This window comes from Microplitis demolitor, chromosome 5 (assembly GCF_026212275.2).
Source record: "Microplitis demolitor isolate Queensland-Clemson2020A chromosome 5, iyMicDemo2.1a, whole genome shotgun sequence".
Classification (NCBI taxonomy): Eukaryota; Metazoa; Arthropoda; class Insecta; order Hymenoptera; family Braconidae; genus Microplitis; species Microplitis demolitor.
In genome coordinates, this window is record NC_068549.1 from 12,642,886 (window position 1) to 12,655,168 (window position 12,283).

At 32.8% G+C, this 12,283-nt stretch overlaps 1 protein-coding gene across 12 annotated transcripts in view; it reads right to left on the bottom strand.

Moving 5' to 3' along the window:
* Positions 1-12,283, bottom strand: part of LOC103574506 (peroxisomal acyl-coenzyme A oxidase 3) — a 343,167-nt gene that overhangs the window by 59,199 nt on the left and 271,685 nt on the right. The window lies entirely within an intron of this gene.

Consider the following 12,283-nt stretch of genomic DNA (forward strand, 5'->3'; position numbering starts at 1 on the left):
TACTGAATTAAAAAAAATTTCAACACAATATGGACCTCGAGTCATTGCTGCTCTCGATAGTCAATTTATGGTCTACTTCCCTACCAGGACAATTAACCAATTAATTACTGATGAAGAGACATTAAAAAATCTCAACAACACTGTCGAGAGAAGAGCATCTTTATCTGCGATTTCACGGGAGCAAATATTGTAAATTTCAATTCGTTCTTTTATAAGCTTAAATGTACTTTTTAGCGAAATAGAAAATTTTAATAATGTAGTAATCCTTGCACTGAATATTTTATATGCCTCGTCGGAGGCATTCCATGTTTTTAATTAAATAATAATGATAATAATAATATTAATAATAATAATAATAATAATAATGATACATTAAACGAAAAAATGTACTTGCACGAAAAAAGTCAGACTGCACATGCGCTGTGCGGAGTCGACGCTGCCCACAAGGTGGCAGCAGGTTTAGATTTGTGGGAATTTTGAAAAAGACTGCTCGCGCACACTCTGTGCAGCGCGCGGTATTTACGGCTATTTCAACCGTGAGGGATAAGTTGGACAGGAGGGGCAAGGATATTTCAATATATAAATGAAAAATATATATATTGGGTACTTTTTTTAAAAAAAAATGGCAAATCTATAATTTTTAATTTGAAAAAAAGGAATACCCAATATAACAAAAATACTTAATATTCATAAAAAACGTGTGTGTGTGTGTGTGTGTGTGTGTGTGTGTGTGTGTGTGTGTGTGTGTGTGTGTGTGTGTGTGTGTGTGTGTGTGTGTGTGTGTGTGTGTTCTTACAAAATGATATTAAATGGTAATAAAAAAATTATAATGAGAAAATGCTAATAAAAAAATTATAAATAAGAAAATGATAATAAAAAAAATTATAATTTTATTCTCCATCTGATGATGACGAATTTTCTCCATCGGACCGAAACCTTTGAGCTGACGATGATGATTGCGGTTGCAGTGGAAGAGGTGATGGCGGTAATGTCTCTGGTGACGGCGGTCGTGATGGTGGTGATGCATCATCATCATCATCATCACTCACCAGCAGCGTTGAAGCCAGTGACGGTGTTGGCGATTCTCGCCGTTGTTGTTGTTGTTGTTGTTGTGATTGATGCCTATCATGACAACAACAACAACGGTCATGACAGCCCTTTGAGATCAATTGATGATCAGCAATAACTCGCTGTTGATGCTGTTGTTGTTGGTGTAAGAAGTTATTGATGTTCTCATCAATTTGACGGTGATAATTAACAACTCCATCACCTATCCAACAAAATATCGCTTCGACGGCAGCCCCCATCAGAATTCTTAATTCCCGGTTCGAATTTGGCACTTGAAGCACCCATTCTTGCCGGGAATCATCAACAATTAGTTCGACGGATATGCCGTCCAAAACGATAAGTGGGCCATCTCGCACCGATTCTCCTCCACTCAAAATGCGGATGACGACTTCGAACATCGCCCGCCAAAAGGTATTCGTCATTGTAGTTCAAGTAAATTCTTAACGGTACTACGAAGAGATAATGCAACCGCCTCTCAATGAAATCCATTTCTATATTGAATTCTCGATCCATCGGCCTGCAATGGCAAAAATACTTGATTGTGTATATGTTTTTCTAAGTGTTTAATTAAAATAATTAGTTGCGTCTAAACAAACTTATTCATAAAATATTTAATAATTAAAAAATCTAAGAAATAAATTTTCCTTATCATGACTTGAATTTTGAGACACACACACGCGCAATTTAAATATGTAAATTAATAATAATCATGAAGAAAATAGAAAAATCAGTTACGGTGAAAAACTATTTTTTACACAGATTAGTAAAAATAATTTAAAAAATTATTTATAAGGTATTTAATTATTAATATACTTAATTTTCGATTATATTACAATTGAAGACTTTACGAATAAGTTTTTTTCCCAATTATTTTTACTATCCTGTGTTAAAACAAAAGAAATTTTCCTATTTCTACATGATTAATTATTTTACATATTTATTTGTGTCTTTGAATAATAAAAAAATTAATTTATTAATACAAAATGAATTTTTAATAAAATTAATTTTCCTTCTAATTATTTTTAATATTTAGACATAATTATTCAAAAAAAAAAAAAAAAAAAGAAAAACTTGTTTAATAGGAAAGAAAATATTTTTTTATTACTTACGTTGTTTTTTTAATGATGACTTTTTCAATCGCAATTGATTTTATCCAAGAACTTTAAATCGTAATTGATTTTATCGAATAACTTCAAACCCTTGTCGCAATAGAAAAACTTGTCACGTTATTTCAGCCCTTTGTCTATCGTGGCAGGTTTTGACAAGAAACTACCCCACCACTTTCTGAAATCTTATAACGAATACAGAAAAAAAATAAAGGGCCAATCGGAAAAAAAATTGATTTTTCTTGACCAATCACAAAAAATTTACATATCTTTTATTGTTGGTCACTATGAGCACGTGGGTAACAAACCCACGCTGGTTTGTTTACATTTTTAACGAAATTGATTTAAACGATGTTTTACAAAAATAATATGAAAATATCAATTAATATTATAGTGTACAATCATAATCATTATTTTTTTATTCATAAATTAATTAAAAATGAATAAATTCTATCTTAGAAAAAAATTTGCGCGCGTAAGTTTAGACGATTAGAATACCGCCATCTATGAGTAAAAAATGTAACCAACATTGTATTCGAATTATCGGCTATAAAATCCCAGCCGTTTGAAATTCATCGATATTTATTGAAATACATCGATATTCATTTAAATAAATTAAAATATAAATTATAATTACCTGTTTTTTTAAAAGATTAAACACTAAAGTAAAAATCAATGTATCTAATCATTAGTTGTGGTACAATCAAACTTCATAAAAAATATACTCTGGTAGTCAGCAAGTTGGCATAAATGACTGAAAATGACCGTAAGTTGTCGTTAAATTGTCATCAACTTATGACACTCAGCATGGTTGCAACATTATGTTGATGACAACTTATCATCAATTAAAATAATAATTAATTATAAAATGTAAACAATTATTTTCTAGGTTATAAAAATGTAAACAATGATTTAACATCTTTTAAAAATAATAATTGTTAGAAAAAAAGTTGAATTGCATCAAATTCAATTTTATTAAATATTTTCCAAAAATGCAAGTAATTATTATTTTTCAAGCGCGGGAAATTTAAAATCGATACATCTGATCGTTAATGTTGGTGGTAAATTCAATCAACTTGTTGTCATCAAAATGTGACAACAAATTATTTCAGTGGATAGATGTCAACTTATCATCAGTTTTTGACTATCATTATGCATGTAAATTATTTGATAATTCAATTAATTATAAAAAGTTAAACTATTTTCTAGGTTATAAAAGTGTAAACAATTACTTAATATCTTTTAAAAATAATAATTGTAAGAAAAAAAAAAAGTTGAAATGCATCAAAGTCAATTTTATTAATTAACTTAAATATCAATTTCTACATTTTCCAAAAGCATGCAAGTAATTATTTTTCCAAAACGCGGGAAATTTAAAATCGATCGTTAATGGTGGTGGTAAATTCCACTTGTCGTCATCAAAATGTGATAACAAGTAGTTGATGTCAACTTATCATCAGGTTTGACTACCAGAATGCATATAAATTATTTGATAATTCAATTAAACGATAATAATTAATTATAAAAATGTAAACAGTTACTTAATATCTTTAAAAATAAAAAGAAAAGGGGGGAAAAAATAGAGAAAAAAATTGAATAACATCAAGTTCAATTTTATTAATTACTTAAAAATCCAATTTTTTAAAATTATTACATTTTCCAGAGCACACAAGTAATTGTTGTTGTTGTTCAATTTACAGTGATATTCACAAAAATTATTGTGCAATAATTTTATATTTTTCAACGCGGGAACTTTAAAATCATCTAAATCAATTACAATTTTTTCGCTTCCAATTAAATCTTGGATCCATAATTTTTTCTCAAAACCTTGTACATAAATATATTTGTAATTATAAGTGACATGTTCAATTGTTTCTTTTAGCTTTAAATATTGCGTTTTTCCAGCATCCCAGGTGATTCCATGATGATTATATGTTACCCAGGTATTTAAGCGTTGACACTGATTTGATAATAATGTCCAATCACAAGGTGGTTTGAATAACGTACATGACATTTCTTCAACACCATCAATTTTATGTTGGACTGTAACTGAAGCAAGTTCTTTTACAATAAACTGATTGTGTGAGCCTTTAAATCCTTGCACATCTATTATCATTTCCATTTTGATAGCTCATATCTCGACAACAGACAATGAATCACTGATTAATTAAAAAATTCAGCACAGCTATTTGTTATTATCCCCCACCACACTATTTTTTAAGTTAATTACATTTTAATTTCATTGGTTAATTTTAAAATTGCGCAGTAGAAAGTTCCAGAAAATTTATTTTTAGACTGATGACTCATTCGTTTGCAGGAATAAACTTGTTTTCTTTGTTTTATTTTATAACTACGCAGTAGAAAGTTCGAGAAGATCTATTTTTAGACTGATGACTCATCCATGTGCAGGAAAAAACTTGTTTTCTTTGTTTAATTTTATAACTGCGCAGTAGAAAGTTCCAGAAGATCTATTTTTAGACTGATGACTCATGCATGTGCAGGAATAAACTCGTTTTCTTTGTTTGATTTTATAACTGCGTAGTAGGTGACGTCATACCATTCGTCGCGCCATCTAGCGTTTTAGGTTATGTTGACACGTTATTCTGGGAGATTTCACTACTTTTTGTTTGGTAATGTTGGTACTTTTGGGGCGACATCTATTTTTTACGGCGTCATTTATGACGTCAGAGGTTGTTCTGGAACTTTCTACTGCGCAGTTGATGAGCCGTTTCCCACCTATAAAAGAGGCGCGTGAGACCATACTCAACAAAAAAGAAGTACGAGTCTCTGAATGAAGTACGAATCTCTGCTGAAATATTCTCTGACGTTTTACTGTGTTAAAGTTTTTTGTAAAGTTCTCTGTGAAGTTCTCTACAGTTTTTTAAATAATTTTTTTACAAAAAATTATAAACAATTTTTTAGTTGAAGTGAAGTGCATAGACATTATTTTTAGTGCAACTGACACTTATTAGTTTTAATTTTTTGTGCAACTGACACTTATTAGTTTTTAATTTTTGTGCAACTGACACTTATTAGTTTTTAATTTTTGTGCAACTGACACTTATTAGTTTTTAATTTTTTTGTGCAACTGACACTTATTAGTTTTTAATTTTTGTGCAACTGACACTTATTAGTTTTTAATTTTTTGTGCAACTGACACTTATTAGTTTTTAATTTTTGTGCAACTGACACTCTTTAATTTTTTTTTTTTTTTTTTTTTTTTAGTGCAAAAGGCACATTTTTTGTGAACTATTGATAAAAAAACATTGTTTAAAAAATGGCGCGATTAGTTGATGCACTTCACGGTTTGGTGAATTCTGTTGCACAATCATACAATGATTTACAGTTAGAGTCAGTGAATGAAGAACATTGTCAGAGGTGCTATCAGGTGTGTGTTGAGACAATTGAATATTTCAAGACTATTTTGGCAGATCCACAATCGAGTGTTCAAATTAAGAGAAGCGTTCAAGCAAGTATAGTGCTTCTGTGCTGGTATGGTGATCAATTCGCTCAACTCAGCGGCTTGGCTATAGGTGGTGATTTGAGAATTCGTCATCGGCTCATCAAGTGGCAAGATCTCGATAACGCTTTCTCGAACAACATTCGAACTGGATGTGTCACAAATCTTGCTCACACAGATTTGAGAGAATTTTTGAATGATTCTCGAGACTTAGTTTTCGAAAAAATCCAAGAAATGTTGGGGGATGTTGCTGGAGTGAAAATCAACGTCGAACTTGTATGTAAATTTAGAAATGAAAAAATTAATGACGTCGTTGATGAAACTAAATCTTTCAACACTACAAGTCGGGAAATTACACCCACAACATCTCTCGCTGATTGGTATGCTGACCATGTCAACGAGAACTTATTAAAAAAGGTCGAAGAGTTCAATCAAAAGGACTCGGGGTGGAGATTACTTGAGATCCATAGCTTGGTCATCACAATGTCCAGATATGTTCCTCTACAAGCTGGAACATCAACTTTTGTTAGACTGCCCAAAGATATCCAGATGAAACGTGCAGTCTTGAACATCGAGAACCACGACGAGTACTGCTTCCTCTGGTGTGTTGTGGCAGCGACACACGAAGCTCACACTGGACATCCGGAGAGGACAACATCGTACCCTCATTACAGCAGCGTACCTCAGTATGAAGGTATTGATTTTCCAATTACCCCGAAAGATATTCCAAAATTTGAAACGTTAAATAATTTGTCAATCAATGTATACGGGATTGAGTCAGAATTTAACGGCTTCGGGAATGAAAAAAGTACAATTATACCTTTATATTTAAGTAAAAATTCTAAGTCTGACGTAAAAAAAATTCATCTTTTAATGGTGCAGGCGAACGCTAATGTGAATATGTCTAATGATAATGATTATAAAAATTATAAGCCTGTTTATCATTTTGCCTTGATTAAAAATCTATCGCGATTAGTAAAAAATCAAATTTCTAAGGCGCATTGCAAATTGTATTTCTGTGATCGATGTTTAAGTCACTTTAAAACAGAAACATCTATCAATAATCACAATGATGACTGTTTTAAATTAAATAAAGTCCGTATGAAATTTCCCACTAATGAAAACAAAATATTAAAATTTAAAAACTATCGTAATAAAGACTCGGTGCCGTTTGTTGTCTACGCAGACTTAGAGTGTACACTAGAGCCTCAGGGGGATGATGATATTCAAAATCACGTTCCACACAGCATTGCATTTTATCGTCACTGTAATTATGACAATAATTTGTCGAAATTTGAAATTAATCAGTCATCTGATTGCGTAAAGTGGTTTGTTAATAAACTTGAAAATTTCGCATTTGAAGTTGAGCAGTATTTAAAAAATCCTGTACCCATGAAACCACTTGACAAACAGCAACAAACGAGTCATGATCGGTCAACTGTTTGTCATATTTGCGAAAAAACAATAGCCTCTGATAAAGAGAAGTGCTATGATCATTGCCATTTTACGGGTAACTATCGCGGACCTGCACACATCTCATGCAATTTAAATAACCCAAAATCTCATGTAATACCGGTAGTTTTTCACAATTTATCTGGGTATGATTCTCATTTTTTAATTAAATCATTAGCAACTGTTTTTGAAGGTAAAGTCACATTATTGCCAATTAATAAAGAGCGATATATCTCATTTACAAAATCTATTGATGATATATCTGTGTCTTTACGTTTTATAGATTCATTTAGATTCATGGCATCAAGTTTAGAAAAATTGGCATCCTATCTTGATGATGACAATAAACAAATCACAATACTTCATTATCCAGATCCGGAAAAATTCCAATTAGTTACTCGCAAGGGTGTATTCCCGTATGAATACATTACAAACATCGATAAGCTTAATGACAAACAGTTGCCCGATCAAAATTCATTTTTTTCTAAATTATCCAATACTGGTATAACTGACGATAATTATTTATTTGCTCAACTTGCCTGAAATAAATTTAACATCAGTACATTAGGCGAGTACTCTGATCTATATCTTAAGACTGATGTACTACTCTTGGCTGATGTATTTGAAAATTTCAGACAAAATTGTTTAAATAATTATAACTTAGACCCGCTGCACTATTATACAGCGCCCGGATTAGCTTCTGATGCAATGCTGAAGTACACTAATGTGGAACTGGAACTATTGACTGACCCCGAAATGGTACTTTTCATCGAGAAAGGTATACGAGGTGGAGTGTCTCAGTGTACTAATAGGTATGCGAAGGCTAACAATCGGTACATGGGTGATGAATTTGACGTTAAAAAACCCGAGTCATAATTGATGTATTTCGACGTTAATAATTTGTATGGCGCGGCAATGAGTATGCCACTACCTAAAGGCTCATTTGAGTGGGTAGATGAAAATGATTTAAATGATGTAAATAATTTTGTAAATACTAATGACACTGTAGGATATATTTTAGAAGTAGACTTGCACTATCCTCAGGAGCTACATGAGCTACACAAAGATTTACCATTGTGCCCTGAGCACTTTTTACCTCCAGGTAGCAAGTCTACCAAATTATGTACAACTTTGTATGATAAAAATAAATACATAATTCATTGTGAAAATTTAAAACAATGTTTAGATTTAGGAATGCAGCTAAAAAAAATTCATCGCGTACTCAAATTTGAGCGATCCCCATGGCTAAAGACATACATCGACAAGAATACAGACTGTAGGAAGGCTGCCCAAAATGAGTTTGAGAAGAATTTCTTCAAACTCATGAATAACGCAGTCTTCGGTAAGACTATGGAGAATGTTAGGAAACACAAAGATGTTCAATTGGTTACAAGATGGTCTGGTCGATATGGAGCATCAGACCTCATTTGTAAACCTAACTTCCATAGTCTTACTATCTTTGACAAAGACATGGTTATAGTGGAAATGAAAACAACCCAGGTATATTTTGATAAACCCATTTACACTGGGTTCGCAATTTTAGATTTATCAAAAATATTTATCTATGATTTCCACTATAACTATGTCAAACAGAACTTCACAAACCAACAATCCAAGTTGATGTACACGGACACTGACAGTTTAATTTACCACTTTACAGTACCAGACATCTACGAAATCATGAAACGTGATATTTCAAAATTTGATACGTCGGACTACCCCTCTCAAAATTCGTACAATATGCCGATAGCAAATAAAAAGGTCCTAGGTCTGATGAAAGATGAGAATAATGGGAAAATTATGACTCATTTCACCGGACTTAGGGCCAAACTATATGCATACAAAATTATGAATGATAGCAACACTAAAAAACGAGCAAAGGGGATTAAAGGTCCGACGTTACGAACTATCACGTTTGATGATTTCGAGAGATGTCTTCACGATCACATTAACTTGACGAAAAAACAGTACTTAATTAAAAGTTCAAAACATGACGTGACGACAGTAGCACAGCACAAAATAGCCTTAAGCTGGACAGATGACAAACGACAACTTTTGGACAACTCAACCGACACATTGCCATGGGGATTCACATCAAATGATGATGATAATGATAAAGATGATGAAAATGATTTATCAATTAAAAAAAGAAAACTTTTGTAAAAAAAAAACTTTTGTAGAAAAAAAAAAAAAAAATGAAAAAATTTTTGTAAAAAATTAGTTTTTTAAGTATGTAAAAAAAGTATGTAAAAATTAGTCTTAAGGATATGTGTGTAAATAAATAAATAAAACATTTTTATATACAAATGAAAAAAAATTGTTTTTTATTTTATAGATATAAGTGTATTTTTATAAGTTTATTTACAGATCAGATTTTTCAATCCAGCTGTTGTGGGAGCTATCGAAGCCGAGCCACTTTACGTACAATTTATTTCCGCGTTTTTTTATAATTTTCTCCACTAGATATACATCTGGATATTTGACTTTGCTGAGTTCTTCTGCATAAAATCCACCTTCAATTGGCTTATCCTGATAGTCTACGAGCTTATACGTTGTTGGATTTGTTTTCTGCACTGTCTTAATTGTAAAAATTTCAGTCGTCCAGTTGGGTGTGTAACCTTTCTCAAACACATGCTTGTACTTGCTGATTCGAACTTTATCTCCGACTTTGAATTTATTTTTTCGTGCTTGTTGCTGAGCTTGAAGAGGTTTGTATATTCTTTCCAGCAGTTTTTTTTTCATTAGCAGCAGTTACATCAGCAGGTTTCATTTTAATTGTCCGATGTTTGGTATTATTGTAAGTATCCAATAAGTCTTCTAGTATATCAATCCATTTATAGGTACCACGTGCAGAAAATTCACGCCACATTTTATTTTTGAGTGTCCTGTTAAATCGTTCACATATGGATGCCTTCAAGTTGCTGAATGTCGAGTACATGTTGATGTTTTTACGTTGCATGAGTTCTTGAAATTCTTTATTATAAAATTCTTTGCCTTGGTCAACGTGCAGATTTTTTGGAACACGACCTAGTTGAAATATAGATTTCATTGCACTGGTGACATTACTGCCACTTTTACTCTTAATCGGTACAGCCCAAGCATACTTTGAAAAAATATCTATGACAGTTAGCAGATATTTGTTTCCTTTGTTCACTGTTGCATAAGGAATCATTTCAACTAAGTCAGCTTGCCAAGTTTCATCAAGTGCTCGTATGTCAACATGACGACGTTGATAATTTCTGCGTGCTGGTCTGTGCAGCTCATACGCTATTACTGATTTTTTGTCCTCCATTGTCAACAAAAATTCGTGCTTCCAATTCTTTTATTCGCTGGGTATTTCTACTGATTAAGTCTTTTTGTAACTTTAAACGTTTAATTTTAACTTTTAGTTCTTGATTTTCTTTTTTTAATAGCTTCACAGCAGAGTCGAGTGTTACCACTTGAGAGTGTAAATGTGAAATGATCTCAGACTGATCATTCCTTATACTATCATCTTTAAATTCTTCTTTGACTTCTTGCTTGATTTCTTGTTTGACTTTATGCTTAGACGACTCGACTAGACTCTGCAGAGGTGTAACAATAGGCTCGAACATTTCACCCATTGCCTTCTCAGCTGTGTCTTTACCCAACTTGAGCATTCTGTGCTTTCGTCGGATAGCATCACTAGCCTGAGATATCTGATGTAAAACATCTCTCTGCTTTGAAAGCTCCTCAGTCTTCATGTTGATGGGTTAAAGTTCACTTAATCTCTGATGACTATTTATCAAGTACAACTTAATTTATACTAATAAAACAGTCAAATCCTTTTCTATATCTACCACTATTTAGTTCACTGTCTTTGTCAATCACGACAAAACCATATTTACTATCGACATCATTCCAACATGCAGAACACAAGTCTTTGAATAAATTGTATGACATGTCAGTATTTACATGATCATCATACACATGCTTCAAGTTCATTTCATCTTGTCGAAAGAGAACTATAAAATTTGCATTGTCACGTATCAAATGCTTAGGAATACGTGTATAAGTCTGACAGAGATAAAAACTGTCAACATCTTTATGTCGACCCATACAAAAGTATGCTCTGATATGATTTTGTTTTTCACAAGCGACATCATCAAATATCATTAATGAGTTTGGTTTTGCATCTTCAGGTTTCAGTACTTCTTCGTGCTCATTGAATGTAAAAAATTCAATACCTTCTATTGGTTTAAGTAGTGATTCTAAAAATTTATATTTCGGTTGGTTCAGAGATTTTGAGTAGAGATAAATATTATCAAATCTCAAGCCATTGGGGTGTATGATGAGTGAGAGCAGAGCATTTGTTTTTCCACAATTTGATGGACCACAAAATATAGCGCGTACACTGTTTAGCAGTAAAGCGCCGTGTCTCTTAACTTTTTTCACTCCGGTACCTTGAACAATTACATCAAAATTTATTACTGGTAACTTGGCTGCTTGACTTTTAAACTCCATGTTGTCAGTTTGCGATCACAACAACAACTCACTCAGCGAGCTATAAGTACCAGGTTTTCTATCATTTTAAGTCAGTCATGATGCTGCTACTATGGAGAGCACATGTGTAAAGACCAGTGGTCGAGGTTTTATAAACAGTCTAATTAATAAGCTACCAGTTGAACTACACATACCTGGATACCAGTACTGTGGACCAGGTACAAAACTAGCCAAAAGATTAGCTCGTGGTGATCCCGGAATTAATCCTCTGGACGTTGCGTGTAAAGAACACGATATCGCATACTCGTATAATCGCGAAAATTTGGCTGCACGTCACGAGGCTGATCAAATACTTGCTGAGAAGGCGTGGCAACGTTATCAAGCAAAAGACGCTGGTATTGGTGAAAAAGCTGCTGCGTGGAGTGTCAATAAAATCATGAAGATGAAAAAAAGATTCGGAATGGGTTTGAAGAAGAGAACAGCTGGCAAGAAAAAGCCTAGTAAGAGAAGGCCTACTAAGAAAAAAACTGGCAAGAGAAAGACTAGCAAGAGGAAGACTAGCAAGAGAAAGACTAGTGTAAAGAAACAAGTAGCACTAAGACAAGTTGTCACAGCTGCCAAAAATTCCATGACTCCTGGAGGTGATCCAATTAAAACGGCGTTGAAAGGAGCTCGTCAGGCTGTTAAAAAATCTGGTGGGAAAAAAAATATTCGGCTGCCACGAATTCTACCGGTT